We start from the raw sequence: 25,193 nt of genomic DNA on the forward strand, positions 1-25,193 counted from the left end.
GTGAGAAGTTCTGATTAGGAAATTGTAGTGATGTTGCTTCTGTCAATTTCTGATCTTCCCCCAGAGGTTAGTTTATTGTCTTTTTAGACTCATGATTAGCATTTTGAATATTGTTCAGTTCTGAAGTCACTGATGTTAAGATCTAGGAGTGCTATAAAATCTGTGCTGTCCCAGCAACCATCCCTGTCCATCATACCCTGTCCCAGCATTAGTCTCACCATCAGGTCATAGGCATTCAGCAGCAGGATAACTCATTATAGACTCACCAACTTAGGAATTTCCTTGTCTAGTTCTCCTGTTCATGCACATATATATATAACTTTGTCCTTCTCTGTGAATCTCTTGTCAGTTGCACAGCACAGAAAAGCGTACTTCTTGTATCGATTGTCGGGGACTTATCTGGGTTCCTCTTCTTTTTTCCCATGTTGCCTCTGGTGTCTCTTATTTTTTATTTCTATGTTCTCACTCCTTAACTTTCTGCCATGTGCTGCTGTGGCCCTGAGACTCTACAGAGCTTCTCTCTGTTCCAGATGTGAACACTGGAGAGCTCTTTATAGAAAGATGCGAGGCTTCATTTCCTACCCAGGCCAAGTGCTGAGTTCAGCAGCAGCTTCAGTGTTAAGTTTTATGCTGACATGGTATAATTGAGCATCAACCAGAGCATCTCAGTTGTTCACTATATGTTGTCTCTTTCCTTTCTCTCAGATTTAGCCATGAGTGTATAGTGTATATAGGGTTTGGATTAGTATTCTCAGAGTCTCCTTTGTCTGCCTGGACTGAATGTAAAGTTATCCCTATATATGCAATTGGACTATCATTAGTACCGGCAAAATCTAATGGTAAAAAAGATTTAAACAAAAATTCATTGCACCCCCTGTACAATTTGCCAGGTGCATTATGATATTCCAATTCTGGTATCAAAGGGTTAATTCATGCTACTGACTTCAGTTGCTCTTGATATGGGGTAGACAGGCTCAGCCTCATTCTTCTTCCATTTACATGATGTCAATCATAAGTAACTCTAGGGGAACACATGAGATTGCACTGGATGTAAACTTTGTGTGAGGGGAGAATCAATCTCATAATGTTTTATATTAAAAATATAGCATTTTATGACAGCTGGAATGTTACAAAAAATTGGACAAAGTTGTCCATCTATATATATAAGTAGCCTGAAGGAGAGACAAGCTTGAGAAACCCAGCAGAGCCTACGTGATCCTATTATGTGCTACTGAGAGTGAGGTCTTATTTTGTCCTCTCGAGCAGCTGGAGCTCAGCTTGTAGGAAGAGTCTGGATTTGAGAGTAGCCCCACTTTTTCTCTCCAATTCAAACCCTGATGTCATGAAGAGCAAAAGGGCAGCACTTTCTCAGACTTGTAAAACATAAAAATTAATTTCAGTTCAATGTTGGTTTGAGAATTTGAGTAAGATTTGGAAAGTTTCCCACTTTGCCAAGTTGGTTGGTTCTCTAATTGTTAATTATCAGCTTGCACCACCAAATTCCTGGACGATCTTCTAAATTCTTTCAGGCCATTATGTAATATAAAAGCCAGCAGTGGCTTTACTGTCAATAACTGCACTAGTGAAAACTGTGGCTGCATAAGCAGAATTAATAAAAACTGGGAAACAAATGGAGAGCAAGTAGAGAAAATCATAAACAATAAAGAGTTTAAAAAGCACTTTCAAAATGGCATTCACTAGTTCCATTGCAGAGCTGGGATTCAGGCTTCCCGGGTTCCAGTCCTGGCTCTGCTATTGAGTTGCTGTACGAGCTTGGGTAAATCATAAAACCTATGTCTCATTTTACCCACCTGTAAAATGGGGATAATAGATGTAAATAGTTAGCTATAAGTGACTAGTCATTTTGGAGACCTCAATTTTATGTTCACAACCTGACACCTTCAAAAGGGCCTGATTTTTAGACCTAAAAATTGAGGCACTCTGAATCCAAATTTTGAAAATGTAAGGCCATAATATTTCCTCTTCCTCAGCAGTATGGTGTGAAGCTTACACGGTTAGTGATTCTTAAAAGTTTTGACAGCAGCCTCTCTCTCTGCCACACATGGAATAGCTCTGTGCATAGGGAGAGAATGTATGGTGTTGTACATCGTTTAAGCAGCATTACCATTCAAGAAATCCAATAAAACTGAATTATGGAGGAAGGTCCTAGAATCTCTGGCATCTTTTCGCTTAGAAATTGTTTGCTTTCTTATTCCAACTCTTGTCTTTTTTATGATTAATTAATAGTCATTTGTATACATAGGGTGGCTATCCCTGGGGATATTGCAAAGTAGCTACAGTAGTTGCATCAGCTAGTAAGGCTGGGATACATCTGGGCCTGGGGGGAAAAAACACAACATGCTTCAGCTGCAACAGACAGAAGAAATGTTTGCTAATTTTCTGTTGGAGGACTTGTAGTTTCTACTTGAGCTGATGCTGCTGAAATGAGAATTTTCACATTCTGAATATGAAATAATTTACATGAAAGATACACTCAGTAAATATTTCTGCTGGAGTAAGTTTAAAATTTGCTAAAACCTGCAAGATTTAAAATAATAACCTCAGCATTCCCAGGAATGAACTGAGCTGTTTGGGTCAGGCAGATCAACAACTGGTGAATGACCCCCTGCTGACATAGGAAAAGTCACTGCCTGGTAAGATGGAGCTATATCCCAACACCTAGTAAATTTTTTCCTATTCCTTTATTTTCGCTCTCTCTCCCTCTCTCTCTTTCTTTTTATTGTTTTAACTTCTTTGATTGTCCCAGGTTTCTTTTTATTTTCAAGAATCTCTTCCCCAGATTTAAAGTTTGGAGCATAGCAGAGGAATTCATATTTGTGACTAGATGGTGTTAACAGAACTCTGATGACATTATGTCACAGAAGAGAACACTTTACACCTATGCATCCGAAGAAGTGGGCTGTAGTCCACGAAAGCTTATGCTCTAATAAATTTGTTAGTCTCTAAGGTGCCACAAGTACTCCTGTTCTTCTCTTTACACCTATGTTGACTTCTTTTTAGAACAACAGGAGAAAGACCACATGGCAAGGGGTATTACTAAAGGGATATGGAGCTTTTCATAGAATCATAGACTTTAAGATCAGAAGGGACCATTATGATCATCTAGTCTGACCTCCTGCACAATGCAGGCCACAGAATCTCACTCACCCACTCCTGTATCAAACCTGTGTCTGAGCCATTGAAGTCCTCAAATCATGGTTTAGAAGTGACTTCAAGATGCAGAGAATCTTCCAGCAAGTGACCCATGCCCCATGCTGCAGAGGAAGGTTTAAATCTTGTCTGGGTCAGCAGTGACAAAATCATTACTATCTAAGGGTAGTTTTGTCAAGAATATAAATGTTTGGTATTCTGAGGCCAGTTCCTAGTGGGCGAAAGTACAAATCCCAAAACCCACCACTACAGTTTGCTCCCTTGCTAGCAGCCTCAGCAGAAAGGCCAAGGACTAAATTCTCAAGGAGTTAGAACTCCCTGCACTCTCCTAGCAGTGTCTGTCCAGGTCAGGGCTAAGGCACATTTTGTGTGTGTGTGTGTGTGAGAGAGAGAGAGAGATAGAGAGAGAAATTACTTCAGTTTGCAGAGCCATCAGACTCTCCTGTCTTTCTCCATCACTGAAATCTCTTAAAATTCAACCCTGGAATTTTTTTTCAGACAGTTGGTGGTGACATTGTCCTGCTCCTTAGTAGGAGATCTTCTTGTGGCCAGGACTGCAGTGACACTAGGCAGAGGACAAGCAAAGTATGAGAAGTGACTCACTGATTTTGCGTGTGATGGGAAATGCCCGTCATGACCCATTAGCTTGAGAACTTAAAAATGTGATTAATTTTTCATACCAAGTTACAAAACAAACCTTAATGAGAAAATAAAGTTTAAAAACTGAAGCATGTGCTTGAAAATGTCCTATTCCTCTTGATCAAAATATGATATATTTTATGATTCATTGTGGAAATGCAGGACGTGGTTAGTGTCTTTTCTTTAGGTCAGTGGATCACCCAGGCACTGTGAATAGTAATACCATAAAACTGCCATGAACGATACTTTCTTTCAACCACATTTTTCACCATTACTGTTCTGTGTGTTTTGATTTAAAACTTCAGACATGAAAAAAGAGCTAAATTCAATTACTCAAGCAGGTGGTCAGATACCCTGGCAATGAGAGATAGATATCCATATATGGAGATTAGATCAGAGAAAATCCATCCAGACAACTAAACCAGCAGAATGTTGAGTGGCAGCAACCTCCAATGAGAATACAAAATAGAACCATTACATCATCCGAACAAACTGTCATTACCTGAGCAGTGATCTTGATGATAATTCATTGGCACCTACAACTGATCAACCCCTTTGTTAGTGTACAATATAATGTACTGTTGTTTCTGTCCATTGTATTTACTGGTAACAAACCATGATACAGGGAGAATGACAAGCATACCACAAAGTTCCCAGTATTTTATTACCTGAATGTGGCTGCTTTCTGAAACACTAGAAGACTGGCTACCTTGAGAAATCTCCCACCTTGTCTGTGCATCTTTGCCTCTGGTAACAGCTCCCAATTTACATCAAGAAAGATTTTCAGAGGAAATCCTCTCCTCCTGTTCATCACAGATAGGATGCAATCCTCACAAAGCTGTAGAATATCCATTTTCCACTTCTTCAAAACATGTGTGTGAATTCTTTAGTTCTAGTGAATGGTCCCAGGCTGACAGCCTTGGAAACTGATGCCTTCTATCTGCAGAACAAGTGCAGCAAGGGAAGTAGTAGCATGAACTTATACTTCACTGCTCCAGGCCAATTTAGCTAGGGAATTAGGGAGACCAGTTCACATAGTGAAGAGAGAATCATACAGGTTGCACACCCATTCAGTCTCTGGCATCTCTGATGAGTCTGCTAATAAAAAGGGGTAATTAGAAGCATCATGTTTGATCGTAGCTTTTTGTAATGTCCACTAAATACTGGAATTAACACTAAATACTGAAATTAAACCCAACATCCTCACTTCATACAGGCCACCAAAGAGCTACCCACTAGTAACATATTTTAGTCATTGCTAAGTTAGGCTGAATCAATATAGAAATGGTCTTCTAGAGGTGAAAGATTCCATATGCAGTTCCTAATATACTGAGCCATCATATTAACCTAGGACACAATTTCTGGCCAAATGTGCTTTAAATTAATTTGAACATGAACTACATTTTCCTTTCTGGTCTACTTTAAATGTTGGGAGACTGAACAGATTTGTAAAGTATGGGCTATTTTTATGAACTCAGAGGGAGAAGGAAAGCAAACATTTGATCTTCACTATCCTGATTAGCCTGGCCTGGGTGAGGTATGCTGTGTATTGGCACAACTTCCAAACTGGTAAGATTATAATGTAGGGTATATATTGTGTGTATTACTGGCCTCTGATGGTTGGAGGCCTATAAGCTATTATATACTATGTTGGTTACTGTGTTATAAATGCATTGGCTGTATTCATCCTTGTATCTCAGAACTAAGGGACACTCTTCTTCTACTCAAGTGGTAGAGACCTGAACTGAGGGCATATGTATGATATAACAGATGACAATTATGTTCATGTGACAGTTACCAAGTGAACAGCAACTCTGATCTCTTCTGGCCTTTGAGTGCCCCTTTCAGGCCACTAGCCATTGATCAGTGACTCTGAAAAAGACTTGGGGGTCATGGTGAATAATCATCTGAACATGAACTATGGCAATACCAAAGCTAAAAGAGCTAATGCAATCCTTGGATGTATAAACAGGAAAATATCAAGTAGGACTAGGAAGGTTATTTTAGCTCTTTATTTGGCACTTATTCTGTACTCATTTCTGCTGGAATAGTGTCCAGTTCTCATGTCGGCAATTCAAGAAGGATGTTGAAAAATTGGAGAGAGTGCAGAGAAGAGCCATGAAAATGATTAAAAGATCGGGAAACAGGCCTTATAGTTATAGAGTCATGGAGCTCAATCTATTTAGATTAACAAAGAGAAGGCTGAAGGGTGACTTGATCACAGTTTAGAAGTACCTACATGGAAAACAAATATTTTATAATGGGATTTTCAATCAGGCAAAGGTACAACAAGATCCAATGGCTAAAAATTACAGGTAGACAAATTCAGACTGGAAATAAGGTGCAAATTTTTAACAGTGAGGGTAATTAACCATGGGAACAATTTACCAAGGGTCATGGTGGATTCTCCATAACTGGCATTTTTAAAATCAATATGGGATTTTTTTCTAAAATATATGCTCTACTTCAAACAGGAATTAATTCTGGTTACTTCTCTGGACTGTGTTATACAAGAAGTCAGACTAGATAATCACAATGGTCCCTTCTGGCCTTGGAATCTATGAATTTTTGAACATGTTTCTCAGGGTGGAATCACATGATTCTCCCACCCTCAGGCCTGGCCCTGGGTTACTGTCATCTGTGTATCAATCATGTAAATCTGACCTATGTCTAGATCCTGTGATTTTCTTCCCTCCAAGAGTGACAGCAGTGATGATCAGTGACTAAACAGCTTTCTTAAAGCAAAGTATTATTTATTAGAAAACAGAGACACAAGGTGGGTGAGGTAATATCTTGTATTGGACCAACTTCTGATTTTGAACTGCTAGTTATTAAAATACAAGCATTTCAGAGAAAACACACCTTGTAAACAATAAATCAGTCTGTGCATTTGCCTGACTTTCTCTAAGCCTTACCATTCCCTTCATCTTGGGGGAAAATCCAACTCTTTCAGTCTCCCAGTGTCAGTCTGTTTCTTCCTAGGCAGCTCCCACAATTGACTCCTACCCCCACCTTCTTCTCCTGAGAAGGGCTTGTAACTGTTCAGAATGTTTTTGATCACCAGGCTCCCAGCTTTGGCAAAAGAAGGCTTGTTATTTGTTAGAGTGAGGACACAGGATCCTTGCAGCTAGGAACCTACCACATTCTCTTTCAAGCGTGTGCTGGGATGGTCTTATCTGCAAAACTATTGTGTTGTCTTCTTGTTTTTTCTTCCCACAGACCCCTGTTAAGTTAGATCAATGCATTGGTATAGGAAAATTTTACAACCCAATGTATAACTACTACCCCTAATTGCCTGGTCACATAGTGTTCATCATCTTATATTATTACATGGTATTTCCACTACAGTCCATATTTGTACAGACATGGACTGGTTACACAGATTTGAAAATGATGGTATGTTCCTTTTGCCACAACATCCATTCCTAAAAACAGCTCTATCTTAAATCGGGGTGGTTTGGTATTGCGAGAATCACTCTGTCTGTCGGCAGGGTAGTAGACAGATTTTCTTATTATTATTTTCTATTATTCTGTTGCATCTACAACAAATAATAGATGTGCACTTTCTGTACCGAGAGTCAGAGCACAGTTAAGTATGGTGTATAAGCTTCCAGTGTATGATGCATAAAAGCCATTTGGATACATAATTCAGCTTTGAGGGCAGTGAGCCAGTCCAGTAAACTTCACTAGCAGTTGGGGTTTTTTATGTTTTTGCTAAATAGAAAGTTACTGTACAGTTACATCCCCATTATATATGATATTAATAAATGTGCCACTAGGACAGTCTGCTCTTTTAAGTAACTCGGCTAATCTGCACACATTATGCTGGATTTATTCAGCAGTATAAAATTTCTGGAGAAAGCAATGAAGCAGCCTGATTATAGAATCTAAATTTACTATCATCTCTGCATTTGTGGCATCAGGAAAAGGGAATAAAATTTAAAGGAAGAGGATTTGGATACGAATGACTGCAGTTTACTCTGTTGGTGTCAATGGGACCGTTCCTAGCTGCATTGTCTCCCTATCTCCATTATTTAAAAAAAAAAAAACCTTCTTTCTTCATGGGCTGTAAAATATTCCAACTGTTATAGACCTCTGAGACACTAAGTCTCATTTTTAAATGATAGTAAATATGCATTGACACTCCAGGGTTCTAAGACAGTATCTGGGGGGGGGGGGGAGGGACTTGGTGCTGCAGAGCATGTGCAGCGTCCATCCATTAACACTCCAAGACCTCTGGGATATCTCTGAAACCCTTCACTTTTCTCAGAGATAGAGAAGAGGAGCTTTTACCCATGGAAAAAGGAGAACATGCATGTTAGCTTGCAGATTCTTTGGCTAGTCATTATCTGTCCTCCCAGGATAGCGGTGGAAAGACCATACAGTAAAGGATACAGAATGGAAGGTGCTTCTCACAGGACTGAAGACATATGGAGTCAGACATCTGCACTTACTCCAGCTAAATACAGGGTGTATCTTGAATCTAAACATACCTGCTCTAGCATTTGAGCTGTAGAAGAATCTCACTCAGTTGATGCTACTATTAAAATTTACTTTTCCTCCAGGCACTCATGTACAATATGGTCACATATTTCTCTCTGCCCCTTTAATACACCTCCGGCATCTATGTTCAAAGACAAAACCAGCTTAGTACGTTCACACAGGCCTCATAGTCACACATTCCTGCTCAGCCTTGTTGCACCTCAGTCATTCAGTGGGCACCCATGCAAAGTACAGTTGGCCACTTGACCCTGTCACTATCTGATCCCAAAGCAACAGCTCTAACAGGTGAGCTAAAGCTAAATCTCTATTAGTTCTGTTGATAGTAGGAGCTGTTATATCAGCTCCACAAGTCTCCAGACACTAGAGGACTAGACTATTACAGTGGCCTGTCAGGGAATTTAGAAACAGCAAGGAGTTCATCATTTCTGTTCAAATTGTCATGCTTTATTCACCCTTAGAACCCAAAAGACAAGTACTCAGATCCTGAGGAAGGGAAAGGAAACAGCTCTACTTTGGTCCAGTCACCTCCTTCTCTGTCTTCCTCCTGCTCTATCCCCTCAATCTCACCTTCTTAGCCCTCTACCAAACAATTAAGAAGCTTGCCCTCCAAGGGATTGTATATGCTCATTCTACCAGACTATCTTCCCTCTGTGACCTGCCGCTTCCCGCAGCTCCCATTGGCCAGGAACGGTGAACTGCAGCCACTGAGAGGTGCAGGGGGCCCTGCCTGAGGATGGTCAATGAAAGCAAAATGTCTCATGACCCGCAATCAGATTACCCTGAAAGGCCCCGGGCCACAGGTTGCCCACCAGGGCCAGCTCTAGGTTTTTTGCCACCCCAAGCAAAAAAACCAACCAAACAAAAAAAAAATGGAGTGCCGCTGCTGAAGCAAAAGAACCCCCAAAAAACGGAGTGCTGCCCCAAAGGGCCGGAATGCTGCCCCTTGAGAAGTGCCGCCCTAAGCACATGCTTGGAACGCTGGTGCCTAGAACCGGCCCTGTTGCCCACCACTGCAACAGAGGCGTCCATAATGAACACATTATCCATAAACCTGTAATGCTCAACAAATGAGTTAAAGTGAAAAGCCATGGCAAAAAAGAATCATATTTAAATACATTAAGAGCTCAAGAGGTATAGATTTGACAGGATGATCCAATTTCATGCTACATTAATATAAATAGCTCTAATTTTACACACACTTGTATTAGAATGATCCTTTATTTTTCAGGATCAAACTACAGTATCACATGGATATTTAAACAAATTATCCTTGCTTTGACTTTAACCAGAATCCCCTTGCATCAGCTGAAGAACAACATATAAAAAGGGCCACTGATCTTATTTTAATGTACGGGAAATGTGTGCCCTCTGCAGGACAAAATCAGACCTGCTTAAGGAGCTGTGATTTATGCTACCTCCTAATGGCTGAAGAACTACTAACAGAATATAAGTTCTGTTAGGAACAAGAAATGGTGAAGATTCTCTTGCAGCACAAGTGATCAGGACCTATCTTCTTGAAACAGAAGGCCTTACAGTTTGTTGCCTGTTAAAAGCTGGTGTAGAGCTGCACAAAAGAAACCATTTGCAGTGCACATCAGCAACAAACATTATTGGTCATACCAAACCCATAAACAATGCTATAGATCATTGAGCACCATCAATTGTCACATTATGTATTAACTATTTGTTTACATACAGACATAAAGCAGTCTTGTAACATTCTCCATGCTGAACATGTATGCATTAGTTGATGAATCATCCATCTGGGTGCAGCTATGCAGTATTACATTATCCATGAAAGCTAAAGGCATGGGAATGAATGGTGCTATCTATCTTATAAAGGCTTTTTCAGTATTTTAGAACTGCTGGCTCCAGGGGGTTGCATGTGGGGATGCACTGTCAAGGGACCATGATGGGAGGGAGAGGACAGGCCTTAAAGCTGATGACACTCAGGCGATGTCTACACTGTGAGCTAGGGCATGTGATTCCCCTGATCATGTATACCAATTTGTGCTAGCTTTCATTGATGGCATGAGTATAAATAGCAGTGTAGCTGCAGTAGCACAGGTAGTGGCAGCGGAGGCTCGGATGATCCATGTCTAGTATAAACCCATCTAAAACCAGTGGGTATGTAGTTGCTACAGTTCAGCTGTGCTTCCACTCCTGCTACCTGTTTTATGGTGGTTACAGTACTACCTATACCCTTTCTATCTCAATGAAAGCTAGAGCACTTACATATATATGAACAGGAGAATCACACCTCTAGCTCGTAGGGTAGCTATAGCCTAAGGTTTTTGTTCTCTTACTCGTCGTTTGTTTAGATTATAAATTCTTTGCCGTACAGACTATCTCTTTGAATGCGTATGTACAATGTCTAGCACAATAGGGCCCTGATCTGGGTTGGAGCACCTAGGTACTACTGTATTACAAATAGAAATAATGACAAAACCAGGTGTGGAGGCAGAAGGCCTCCATGCAAATGACTTGCAAATGAACTTCAATGCACAATGAATTTTCAGCAGCAACCCTTACAGGAGTGCCAGGCAAATCCGATCTGATATCTGATCTAATCTTATTCCATGTTACATCACATGTATTCTGGGGTCAAAACGACAGTGGACATTTATATGGATAACACAAAAATACAGAGTTATAGCTGTTAAAGATAACAGAAATGTTGGAAAGGTTATTAAACCTCATGCTTCAGAGTTTAAACCCATCCCTACTATTATAGATTACTATGAGATTTAATAAGGGGGGAAGATTATGCCACAACTGTTCTTACAGCTTCTGAAGCATTTGGTACTAGCTGCTGTCAGACCTCAGGTCTGACCCAGGGTGGCAATTCTCATCTTCCTATGTTCCAAATGCTGCAGTAACAGTCTACAGAGGGGTAAGAAACAAAATGTTCAGTTCCCCCTGGCTCTTGTCTCTTGCAGGTCACAGTACTTATTTGTATGAGCTGGGGATCGAGATGGGGAGTCCCCCTTTGTGCTGTTCTCACTCCAGTGATGACTAAAAGACCTAATGTCTGCTAAGCAAAACCATTTCTCCTCGGGCTGATTGATCTCGTTGGTAATTTACACCAAAGGTTATTGCCTACATCATTTTATTTAACCTCAGGTTGCTCTTAGTTTCCATCAAAAGATTATGAGCACAGTCACTTTCCTTCGGTTCTGAATGACTGAATGCCATAGAAGAGAGATTAGAAATCCTGCAGAGTTCCTTTTAGAAAATGAGAAAAGAAAAGTCAGTAAATCAACTTGGTTTCCAGCTTGGCAGCCTCTTTATTGTAAATGTTTCACGTAAAGCATAATGACCTTGCAGTAGAAGTAATGAGCAAGAGAACAAGTGAGATTGTTCACTTGGCCCAATAGAAGACATGCCTGGTTTAACATAGCAGTATTAACAAGAAAACTGACCCTGTAACATTTAACGTAGGGTGCTATTTGGAAAGCAGAATACCTAGCAAAGAGGAAAGAAAGGTGGACTGGAGGATCATGCTTTAGAAGTACAGAGACTTTCACCTTTATGTGAAATCCAGCCCAAACTGAAGTGTCATTACAATATGTTGCCTGTGCAATGACCCTCTGTGAAATGCATTGGGTGTTCTCTTAGGCAAGATGAGCACCTCAGAGTATCACCACCACCCCCCATCAGATTTGGCAATGAGTAGCACATTAGCAGGAAGCCTTGCACCTGTGCTCTGGTTTCATTCTCCACTGTTATCATTTTGCACTATTCATAAGTGCCCAATATGTGTTTGTTATAATGAACAATTTTAAATAATTATTTACCCAATAGTCATACCTCATGAGTCCCCAGATCACACCATGCTAGAATGATCTTCATGCTCCTACAACTTTCTTCCATCAACAAGCCTCACATACCATTACAATATTCTGGTGTTTGACCTTCTTTACTCTTTCCCATTGTATAGTGGTACAAATACTTCTGCTTTCTTAGTCTTACCTTCCTTCTGAATTCTCCAACCACTCTTTAGATGATTTTCTGCCATTTCTTTTTTTCACTCCATGCGGTTGAGATTTGACACAAGTTTATATATGTTTTTTTCATCTTCCAAGTTGCCTGTGTGACCTCTTAGTAAAGTCATCTGTGGTCCCAATTCAAGATATCATCCATATTCAGAAAAGCACTTAAACATGGACTTAGATGCTTTTCTGAATCAGGGCCCCAAATCATAACTAATCTCCTTTGTGAAGTGCTTTGAAACTCTTAGATGAAAAGTGTTCTCTAAGAGCAAAGTATTATTTTATTAATGGCCCAATTCTGATAGCGTTATTACAAATGTTGAGTAGCATCTTACTCCACAAGTAGTTCCACTGACTTTCATGGACTGGTCCTGGTGAAAGGTACTATTCATTGTTAGTAATGGTGTCGGAATATATAATATTATCATCCCTCCTTCCAAAAAGAATTTCTGACCAGCTTTCCCTTCTCTCTCCCCAGTGCATGCTCAGACAGCATCACTGTGTTCACATATTCCTGAAATCCACTGCCTCCAATACCCCTGTAGAACATTTTCCTTCCCCTACTCTTCATTTCCATTCTTGTCTTACCAGCAACTACTACTTTAAACTAAGCTCTGCAGAAAGAACAAAGTGTTTTTTGCTCTCTCCTCACTTATTCAGGTCATCCAGGGTCTCACTTTGTTCTTCTTAAACTCTTTTCTGTCACTCAGAATTTATAGTCTTTGTTAAATGGAATTTAGTGCTAGTGGAAGTTGCCTGATTGACAGCCCTGGAGATTGATGGTCCCTGCTTATGTAGAGAGCAGGGATAGCACAGGCATCCATACAGATTTCTCTCATATTGCCTTACCAGTGTGCTTCACTGTCCCTGACCTGGAAGGATTACTTCTAGGTGTGAGAAATACTTGAGTCTCCAGGCTTAGCACCAAAGGCATGTTGCCAGGACTGTGTAAGGGAAGCTTACTGTTGGAAAACGTTCACAGAGAAGTTCAATTTCCAAGCCTGACAGTGTGGCTCCTTTTGGCTCCAGAAAATTCACTCCAGCATTTGAAGGGGGTGGGGAGAGAATGATAGTTTGACTCTGGCTTTATTGGTACAAGCAGGATATACTCACTTGTCACTTCTTTGGTCCTGTATTAGAAAACCAAACTCAAGCCCCCTAGCTGATGTATCCTTGACTGGCCAGCATTGCAAACACATCTGAGTCTAATGGAATAAGCACATCTTTCATCTTCAGCAGCTTTACAGTTCCTACACATCAGGAGCTCTTGCCAAAGTCCACAAATATCTGCTTGACTTTACTTGGCTAAGTTACAGAGAATGCATATTTATTATTCACTCCAGGCAGTAGCTACTAGTCTAAGAGCCTATGCCTTGGATCAGAGCATGAAAACCCTCTTTATAATGACATGGGCATTGTTCCAAAGCAAAACCTAATGTAAACCATTGCTTCATAAATGAATTGCGCAACTGAAGTGAATGGATGGAAAGTTGTCCTGTCAACTGGTATCTTGGTTAGCAATGACCTACTCATTATCCTTAGCCATTGCAGTCTGTCAGAGTGCTTCCAACAGACCTACTGTGGAAAGTAATGAATGTCGGTAGAGAAAATACAACATAGCGCATGAAGGAATACCACCACTCACTCCACATAAATACAAACCCCTACACTCCATGGAAAGAAACATAGGGTGACAGCAAGAGATATGATTAAAGACACAGGTTAGGTAGTCTGGAGATGTGTGTTTGACGCACAGGTCAGTCACAGACCTCCTGTGTGACCATAGACAAGTCATTTTTACTTCTGTGTGCCTCTATTTATAAACTAAAATTGATACTTATCCATGTGATTAATGATAAATTCATGAGTGTTGTAATGCTCAGATGGAATGTCCATTGTATGTGTAAAGTACTGTTTATTCCTTTCTATAATTTTCTGTATATAGAATGCTATACGTACTTTTTTATATATACCAGTATAAAGCAGCTCTTTCCTCACTTCTTTTATGATGGACTTTATCACAAGCCACATATGTCAGGATTCTTATTTTTTTCTTAATAGTAATTTTATGTACATATTAGAGCTAGGTGGAGAAAAGTAAATCCGTTTCACAGATTTTGATATTTCAGATCTTAAAATTTTCCACAAAAGGGAATGGAGCTCCAGCTCCAGCACAGTCTGCCTCCCAGGCTGCCCCAGAGCTGTGAACTCTGGAACCCCAAGAAGCCCAGGCTACCAAGGAACCACAAATCTGGCAGCTTGTAAGCCGGGACTCTAGGGCAACCTGGTTCTCACCTTCTTGTCAGCCTCTCAAGTGGGCAAGCAGCTGAGCTGGCAGGAAACCAACTGGGTTTCTGATGGAACTCTGTCTCCAAAGGAATTACATTAAAATTGAACTGTCTCTCTGTGGAACATTTCAGTTTCAACAAATCAGCAAATCCCTACCAGAAAAAATGTTTTGACAGAATTTTTCTGATCAGCGCTATATATGAAAGTCTTAGAAGGATTAGTAAATGTCGATTTCACTGAACCACACAAACCGACCAAAAAAAATAATAATAATACCATCAATAATAAACAAAATTTACAAATAAGCAAAGTAAAAAAAATACTGCTTGTGAATTTATTGGAATTTGAGTTAAGGATATTTACTATGTATATTTTGACATATGATGTTGACACTTTGTGTTTTAACAAATATAAAGCTATAACTTTTTGAATCTCAATGTCTACTGTCATTAAATAATTGCCCAACCCTCAACCAAGCTCCCCTCCCCACATAATTTCCCCCAACTGTGAACATTTAAATTGATCCAAAAAATTGGGTGGAAATATGCTTAAAACCCATAATTTTGTACAACTGTGAAAATTTTAATAAATAAAAATAGAAAAACATGCTTGAAAATAAATAGTGATGTCTGTCAAAATAATTAAAAAACAGATTCTTCCAAACCTATTGTTGGAATTATTAATAATATTTGAAATTATTCATGTTAATATGAGAAACCACCAAACACCAATTTAACCATAAATTCCTTTATTAAATTCAAAGGCCAAATGATACTTATACAATTGTTCTAAACATGCCTAAAAAAAGTCTCAATAATAAACAATTTACTACATCCAAACAGTAAAAAAACATTTATAAGCATTTGCTCAAGATACTTACAAATGGGATAAAGCCAGGAGTGTTCAGACCCATGTTGGTTGACCCATGTTGGTCGGCTCTAATGTGATGAGGCAGGTAGTAACAATGAACCCTTGAAGAGTTTACTTTTTATACACTTTTATAAACAAGTGATGTTATTGCCAGTTACTGACTTCAGCAAAAAACAATTGCAGGCAGTTCACCCTTATCTCCAGTCTCAATCCAGATAAGATTTACAACTGCCTTTCTTCCCAAGGCCTTTCCTTCCCTCCTTCTTGCTGTCCAATTATTTTCCCATTGCACCTGGGTTCACATAGGCTTTAATACTGGTGTGTGGGTTGGAGAAGGGCTGTGTTGGCTCATTTTAAGACAGATTCTCCTTCTTTTATTTAAAACCATTTGCAGTCACCCCTATCAGTCAGAGTCCTTCTTTTTAGAAACTTCTGCTAATCTCATTAGTTATTCTTTGAACCAGACATCCTCCCTATTTTATTCCTTCTGGCCTTATCACTTACTATTTTCAAGGCCTTCCTTCTATTTGCTTGTCAGGGCCTTTCTTTACAACACATATATATTTCCTTAACCAAACTTAAGCTAACTTTAATTCTTCATGTGACCAGGTGCCTGTATGGGCCACACTGCGAATGCTATACTCAGGGCAGATGGCAAGGAATAGGGCAGACAATCCCCCAAACTGGTGGTTTATTTCATAATTAGATTCACCAAGCCAGTAACAAAGCAGCTTCTGTAATACCACACTGGTCACTAAGAAGTCAAATACCATCTCCTTTAGGACTTCCAGCCCAGGACCCCAATCTAGACATCTAAGTCCAATACAATGAGAGGTTATTTGAATACCTGATTCACCATATGTGAGGTTCACCAATCCCAAAGGACTGGATACTGAGTCTCAGATCTTACCCAATAATCATGCAGATGCCAATCCTTTAATAACTAAAATACTGAAGGTTTAATAATAAAAAGGAAAAGAAAGAAGAGAGTTGCAGAAAGTTGAAAGTTCAATATACTCACAGATATGAGAAAGGTCCTTAGGTCAGTTTCATAGCAGAGATGATGAGGCTGCTGATTCGTAAAAGTCTTTCTGGAATCAATTTAAAAGATTATAGTCCAGGTAGGTTTCAGAGTGGTAGCCGTGTTAGTCTGTATCAGCAAAAAGAACGAGGAGTATATGTGGCACCTTACAGACTAACAAATTTATTTGAGCATCAGCTTTTGTGGGCTAAAACCCACTTCATCGGATGCATGCAATGGAAAATACAATAGGAAGATATATATACACAGAGAACATGAAAAAAATGGGTGTAGTCATACCAACTATAACAAGACTAATCAATTAAGGTGGGATATTATTAGCAGGAGAAAAAAAAACTTTTATAGTGATAATCAGGATGGCCCATTTCAGGTAGAGTCTGTTCAAGTTCTTCCATGAGAATTCCAGGAAAATCCAGAATTAATGTTGTGGTTTAGACCTTCCCTGTTAAAGTTTAAGCAGACCTGAGATAAAACGAATAAGGCCTGAAGCTTTCTTTATAGTTCTCCAGCAAACTGCTCTAGGACATCTCCTTGAAATTCACATATGAGTAGATTTGTCTTGATTACATTTCAATGCCTCTTGTTAAGTTGTTATGGGTCATACCCAAGTTGACCAGTCTGTCAGTGTCACACTTTAATTTTATACTTATCCTACACCTCTATATAATATATTATACGTATGTAATGTTTTTTCTCTGTTACATACATAAATAAAAGTTACAGTGAGAAACAGCCAGGAAAGCATGCTGAGAGACTGGCACTGTGGCAAAGTAGAAAACCCCAGTGCATGAAGTGTTGATTTAGACCCATGCCAATCACATGGGTGACTGGGGGTGAGGATATAAAGGTACAGGAAAGGTGTCTGTGATAGTGGCTACCTTGAAGGAAAGGAGTGTCCTTTCCCTTCCTAGCTGGCTAAGAAGCTCGAAAGATCTGACAAATGGAGCCTATTGTTCTCAGTAGATAGGGTTTTTTTTTTGTTTTGCGTTGTTTTAAATCCTTTGTTTCCTGTGGCTGCTGAAAGACTTATTTGTCCTCCCTGTCTGGTGGTCCTGTACATGCAGCCAAACAAACTAGGGCCTGGTCTACACTGGGGGAGGGATCAATCTAAGTTATTCAACTTCAGCTACGTGAGTAACGTAGCTGAAGTCAACATACTTAGATCAACTTACCGTGGTGTCTTCACCGCGGTGAGTCGACTGCTGCCACTCCCCCATCGACTCTGCCTGTGCCTCTTGCCAAGCTGGAGTACAGGAGTCGACACGATAAATCGATCCCCGTTGGATCGATCACTGCCCGCCGATCCGGCCGGTAGTGAAGACATACCCTAGGTTTCATCCACTTAATAATGAGAGTCAAAACTTTAAAACAACCCACACCAAATCTTACAGGAAGCCAGCGTAGAGACTTCAGAGTGGGAGTGATGTGAGATCCTAAAGACTTGAGCTCTGAATGAGCAGCGTCCTTGAAATAATAATGTCAGGAACCCCAGAAAACAAAGAATTAGAGTAATCTAGCCTTAATAAAATGAGAGTATTCATTCGCCATTCTAAATCATTCTCAGTAAGGGATTTTTTTTATCCTGGGGATATTTCTGGACTGTTGACATCTCCTAGTAATAGATCAAAAGTAGAGTCTTATTTGATAAATAATGATCATTTAAAAAAATATTGAAGTAAATTAAATGTCACACAAATAAAATATACTTGTTTATTAAACATATAGGGAGAGATCCTCAGATGGTGTGAACTGAAGTCAATAGAGTTATGCTGATGTATAGCAGCTAAGCATCTAGCCATAGTCCTTACTTAAAATCCCACCTGGCCTTTAGGAAAGCAACCATCCTTTTTTTACAATTTAGTGCTAATCAGTGGAAATCTTGAGAGAAGAAAATCCTCTGTAGGACTAGAGAATAGTAGGGAATTCAAGAAGAGTACTCATATGCTTAAAGTTAATTATTTGCTTAAGAGATTTGCTGTGTTGGGGCCTGAAACAGCACAAGAGGCACTCATGACTCCTGAGTTCTACCACTGGCTCTGCCAGTGACTCCCTATTATGACTTTGGACAATTGTTTAAACTATGTTGCCTCGGTTTTCCCCTTGTATAAAATGGGTGTAATAGAAATACCTACCATACATGAATGTTGTGAGGCTTTATGAATTAAGGTTTGTAAAACACTGGCATACCTGGAGAAAATATGCTATGGAAAGGCAAAGTATTTTAGATGGACAAAGAAAAAATAGTGAGATCTCTGAAGCTAACTCCTTGGTATTGATTCTTTTTATTTTATTTTTTAAAAATGTGTCAGATATCTGTAGTTAATCGCAGGTGCAGGGAAGCTGACAATGAGAAAAAAATTGGAGAACATGTGTTCTATTCTTGCAAAATGGTTCATTTGGCATATACTATTGTCACAAGGATGTGACTTGACAAAGGTTGCCTCCTCCAAACTAGAAGGAAAGTGTACAAGCTCCAAGCTTGATTTTGTCTCCTAGCACAGAGAGGACCAAAGTCAGATGTTTTATGGGCTATTTGTGCCAGGAAAAAATGTATCAGAGGTGGCTGGGGGCTATTGTATGCCCAAGGCACTGCAGGACATGTAGAGATCAGCATTGGAAAAAAAATATCTAGCTTTTTTTAAAAAACAAAAACAAAACTACTCTTCCATAGCATTCTAAATCATTATACAAATTATTCATGTGGTTTTTATTATTAATTATTATTATTATTATTAAGCAGAAGAGCTAGTCAAGTGTGTGCTGTAAATTGGAAAATAAATTTCCCTACAAACTTTTTCAGGGTATATAGAGTTGTCACTGAGATTTCATGGCTGCTGTGATGAATTGCCATTATGATATCATTCTCATAAAGAGAAGAATAAAGAAGTACTTTCACACCAGAGCAAACATAAAAAATTAAAAGACAATTTAGCCAAGAGAAAACTGACTTAGCCAATCTTTCCCACTGATCTCTTTGCTGTTTTCAAAGAAATATTCTTTATGCTAAAGACTTTCCACTTGAAGGGCTGGCTTCCTCTTTGACCCACAGTGAAGTTATTATGCCCTTGTAGTCCTCAGTCACGGAGATGCCTGTAATATGCCAAAATTGGCCCAAGTCTGAGGCAGTGCAATCTGTAAGAATGAGCAGAGGACTGGAAGCTTGGAGCACTTGCATTTTAATCCAAGCTCTAATGTCAGCTCCTTCTCTGGGCTTAGCCTAGGTGCTTCAGCTCACTGCATGGCTTTCCTCACCTTTAAGCTGGAGATAATACTACTGATGGACATCAAAGGCGTAATCAGTTAACATCTGAAAAGCACTTGTTATTAAAATAAACATTATGACTTCACTGCAGGGGAAGCAGCTGGGTTGTGTGGGAGTGAGTCTTTCATACCTATTGGAATTGGTGAGTGGGGTATGAAAAATTATTTAAATCCTGTAAAAGATTAATGGATTGATATGCCTGTCCATATAACAGATACGACTCTCCACTAGCAGTGTCCCAAATGAAGAACAGAGACAACAGAGCCAGAATCATGTGAAAGAACAGAGCTAATTAAACAATAACCAAGTTGTTTGAATTATGAAAGTTTGTTCAATTTGAACAAATGTTTGTGCAAATTGTTGTATGTGAATAGCAACAGAGGGTCCTGTGGCACCTTTAAGACTAACAGAAGTACTGGGAGCATAAGCTTTCGTGGGTAAGAACCTCACTTCTTCAGATGCAAGAATGTGAATAGTTTTTTGTTTGCACACATTTGGGGAATGGCTGTCCTTTATTCCAAGTAAACAACAGTACTGGTGTCTGAACATGAATATTCACTAGTCATTATTTATTCTTTGTTACTTCTTATTGTTTATTCTCCTGATTAAAATGTTCAGTCATCTGTTCAAGGAGAAGAAAAAAAATAGCATGCAGTTTAGGTGGCCCATCGCACACCATGAATAGTGAATAATCAAAGTGAACTGTATGTGAGCAGCTGAAATTTGTTTGTCCAAACTATTATTTATAAATTAGAGACATAGATTGAGATCATTATAGGACTGCTCTGGAGTGCTGGAATGTCTGCTATTGTAGAGACCCCTTTAGCCCTTAGATGTCAGCAGTCAGGGCCTGCAACAGAGCCAGTCTCCAGGCAACTTAATGAGCGCAACTGGCCTGTAGTAAGCTGCCTGATTGGCTAAAGTGCCTGACTGGTGGGAAAAGTCAGCAGACCAGCTCTTAAGCCTGGCAGCTGCAGTAGTTAAGTGGCTGCTCAAAGAATCCACACATGGCTGTGATAGCTGCTGTGTAATGTTTCTCAAGGTATCCAGGACTGTGTGTTACCTTCTGCCTTCAGCATGAGGGAGTCTTGCCTCTGTACGGTGGTGTGTCAGTTCACTGACACCACTATCCTTTCAGTCACTCAAGCACTCTCCTCTTGGCTAAACCAGTACGGTTTTTGCCTTACAAGTTAACAATTGGGGCTCCCAAGTCCCTTTGAAGCATTCCTCTGTGATATCCAACACTTGGCACTGTCTACTCACAGAAATTCAAGATCCTCTGCCTCCAAAGTTGTGGTGTACCCCAGTTTGCCAGTTTTACCTTTAAACTATCACTCTTGTGTAACTCACAGCACTGGTGAGTGTTTATAATAAAACAAAAGTAGGTTTATTTAAGAAAGGGTATAGGTTTAACTAGAAATACAAGTGATGGAAACAAATGGTCATGCAAAACTAAATCATAAAACCTGAACCTGGGTCTACATTTGTGTTTCTCTTCATAGACAGAGTGAATCCCAGCCTTGTTGTAAATGTTCTTTTTTACCTTCACGTGGTTTTGATTGTTTGCAGTAGCCTCTGATGGTTTTCCATCGAAAGTCTTGGTATTGCACAAGGTTTAACAAGTGAGCCTTGCATTACATCACCTGCTAAACAGGGCAGGGTGACAACTCCCTCTTGCCTGAATGGGCCAACACATTATCCCCTAGTGACTAATTTTTAATCCAAGTCCATAAAGCTTAGTTGCAATATAAATTCATTATTCCTTAACTATTACTCATACATACATCTTTGCAATGCGTATGAATCTTGATCAGTTATGAACTTTCTGTGAAACCTTCCATGTTCATATTTATGGATAAATATCCTGTAAGACATTGATTTGATGTAGTGAGTTTGTCAGGCTTGAGGTGAGAGTTGTTTGCAAAAACAGGGGACCCTTCTCTGAGGAGCTGCCATGTCATACCCTGCTCTGATACTTAGCTCCAATTCCTGACTTCAGCTCTACTCTTTGGCTCTGCCATCTGGCCTGTCTCCAGCTATGACCCTTGGCTGTAGCATCTGCCCTCTGACTCTGGCTCTGTCCCTTGACTCCTAATCCAGGCTACTGACTCTTAGTCTACCCACTAGACCTATCTCCTGCTCCAATCACTGGCCCTGACTGCCCATGTGCCAGTCACTGACACTAGATTTTGCCCATAAGCTTATTTTAGTGGTGCTCAGGGATCATGGGTTAGATCATTTATTATTATTATTATTACTGTAGCAATATTGAGGGCTCATTCTAGAGCAGGCCCCATTGTGCTGGTTGCTGTACATATGAAGACATGGTCCCTGCCACAGAGGTCTTACAATCTAAGAAAATATATACTTGTTTATTATAAGATAGCTCATGAACTGTGGGCTGTACCAAATGGGTTGATTACTTTAAGACTGCTTATTAATACTGAACTTGCACAAGAGCTTGTTTTTGGAGAGTTTGTCATTACTGGGCATCTGGCTGTTTTAAAAAAAAACAGGATTGTAGCTTTGTCTCTGTGGGGAAAAAAACACAAAGAGTTAAACAGGCTCTACACAATCATCCAAAACAAAGTATAAAACAAGAAAAAAGTAGGTCAAATTATAAGACAACCGACTTTGTTGGAGTCCCTTTTAAATGTTTGATCACAAATCCTACAGTATATGACAAATTTTGCTACATATTTAAATGGTAAATGAGAGAGAGAGATGCATAACAATGTTATGAATGGAATGTGGGTTTGTATAGACTTAAAATAATTGTTGTTGCTTTAATAGGGAAAAATATTCTATTTGAATACAAGTTCATGTACATTATTCTCTGTATTGTGCTTGTGTAATGTTTATACAGTAGAAGGAGAAAGAAAGCAGGCAATTTATCTGGCTTTTAAATGAAACATGAAGTAAGAAAAGGCTAGGATTCTGCATTTGTGTCACAGCAGCTATTATACAACTAGAATACCAAATCAAACCTGGTGTCAGAGTGGCGAGATTACCCTGACTACTGATGTAGGAAGATAAGCATCAGCTGGGTGACAGAAGCAAAGAGACAGAGAACGACTCCAAGGATAATAAGCTACAGGAGCATGTACAGGAATTTCATCTTTCTATGTATAGGAAATGCGTTGGCACATTATCTCCCAGTGAATTTTCTATCATTCACATGGAGGATCTGATCAGAATTCTGAAGTTGCTTCTATAGAACATTTTACAGAAAGCCTCATGGAAGCAGCGGCACAAGGAGCAGCTCATTGTGTGCACAGAGAGATGGAAATGGGTACAAAGAGTCAAAGAGAGATACTAGGGACCAGCCTACTCTGGGAAGTGACCCCTTGCTGGTTGTCATCAGTAGACCTCCCCTGGTCCTCAAACCGAGTTGGAACTGGAAATAGTTTAGCTGCTAGAGTAGACAGGACAGCACCATTTCTAGCACTGTTACAGGAAGTGTGATAGTCCTCATGTTCCAGTAGGTCTCCATCACATCTTCATCAGTGGGAATGTTTTGTTCCATGTACAGTAGCTAATAAACCATATTCAACATCATTTGTGGAGTGGGAGGCTGGGGAGAGAGGAATTGGGAAGCATTTGGAAGGGCATATTGAGTGGCGTCCCGCAGAGATCAGCTCTGGGTCCGGTTCTGTTCAATATCTTCATCAATGATGTAGATCATAGAATCATAGAAGATTAGGGTTGGAAGAGACCTCAGGAGGTCATCTAGTCCAACCCCCTGCTCAAAGCAGGACCAACCCCAACTAAATCATTTCCAGGGCTATGTCAAGCCAGGCCTTAAAAACCTCTAAGGATGGAGATGCCACTACCTCCCTAGGTAACCCATTCCAGTGCTTCACCACCCTCCTAGTGAAATCGTTTTTCCTAATATCCAACCTAGACCTCCCCCACTGCAACTTGAGACCATTGTTCCTTGTTCTGTCATCTACCACCACTTAGAACAGCCTAACTCCATCCTCTTTGAGACCCCCCTTCAGGTAGTTAAAGGCTGCTATCAAATCCCCCCTCACTCTTTTCTTCTGCAGATTAAATAAACCCAGTTCCCTCAGCCTCTCCTCATAAGTCATGTGCCCCAACCCCCTAATCATTTTCGTTCCCCTCCACTGGACTCTCTGGATAATGGCATAGAAAGTACACTTATAAAGTTTGAAGACAATACCAAGCTGGGAGGGGTTGCAAGTACTTTGGAGGATAGAATTAAAATTCAAAATGATCTGGACAAACTGGAGAAATGGTCTGAAGTGAATCGGATGAAATTCAATAAGGACAGATGCAAAGTACTCCACTTAGTAACAAACAATTAGTTGCACACATACAAAATGGGAAATGACTGCCTAAGAAAGAGCATGGCAGAAAGATATCTGGGGGTCATAGTGGACCACAAGCTAAATATGAGTCAATAGTGTAACACTGTTGGGGAAAAAAAAGCAAACATCATTCTGGGATGTATTAGCAGGAGTGTTGTAAGCAAGACACAAGAAGTAATTCTTCCACTCTACTCCGCACTGATTAGGCCTCACCTGGAGTATTGTGTCCAGTTCTGAGCACCACATTTCAGGGAAGATGTGGGCAAATTGGAGAAAGTCCAGAGAACAGCAACAAAAATGATTAAGGTCTAGAAAACATGACCTATGAGGGAAGATTGAAAAAAATTGGATTGTTTAGTCTGGAGAAGACTGAGAGGGGACACAATAATGGTTTTCAAGTACATAAAAGGTTGTTACAAGGAGGAGGGAAAAAATTGCTCTTCTTAACCTCTGAAGATAGGACAAGAAGCAATGGGCTTAAATTGCAGCAAGGGCAGTTTAATTTGGACATTAGGAAAAACTTCCTAACTATCAGGGTAGTTAAGTACTGGAATAAATTGCCTAGGGAGATTGTGGAATCTCCATCATTGGAGGTTTTTAAGAACAGGTTAGACAAACACCTGTTAGGGATGTTCTAGATAATACTTAGTCCTGTCATGAATGCAGGGGACTGGACTAGATGACCTCTCAAGGTCCCTTCCAGTCCTAGAATTCTATGATTAGGGGAGACTGCTGTGGGCAATGGGTTATTGTCTGAATGTAGAGCAGAGACGCACCCAGACCATGTCTCTACTAGTCTTTCCCCCCTAAAATTTCCCACCATTGCTATCAAATGATAGCAGTGGTGGGAGTGCTCATATAAACAGGGTCTGGGTAGCCACTCACCAGAATTTTACTCCCCATTTTGTCTAGTAATTCTCTGAGCAGCGCTACGTGCCACAATGATTAAAACAGCAGTGCTTGGTCTACTCTAGTAGTCCCACCATTTCTGCCCCCAGTGAGACAGCAACAATGATAGTAATGGTGGGAAACTTTAGGCAAAGACGGCTACAGTAGAGAGCCCGAGAGACACACACTGAGGGTCTAATCCTGCA

The sequence above is a fragment of the Malaclemys terrapin genome, chromosome 4 (assembly GCF_027887155.1).
Source record: "Malaclemys terrapin pileata isolate rMalTer1 chromosome 4, rMalTer1.hap1, whole genome shotgun sequence".
NCBI classification, from domain to species: Eukaryota; Metazoa; Chordata; order Testudines; family Emydidae; genus Malaclemys; species Malaclemys terrapin.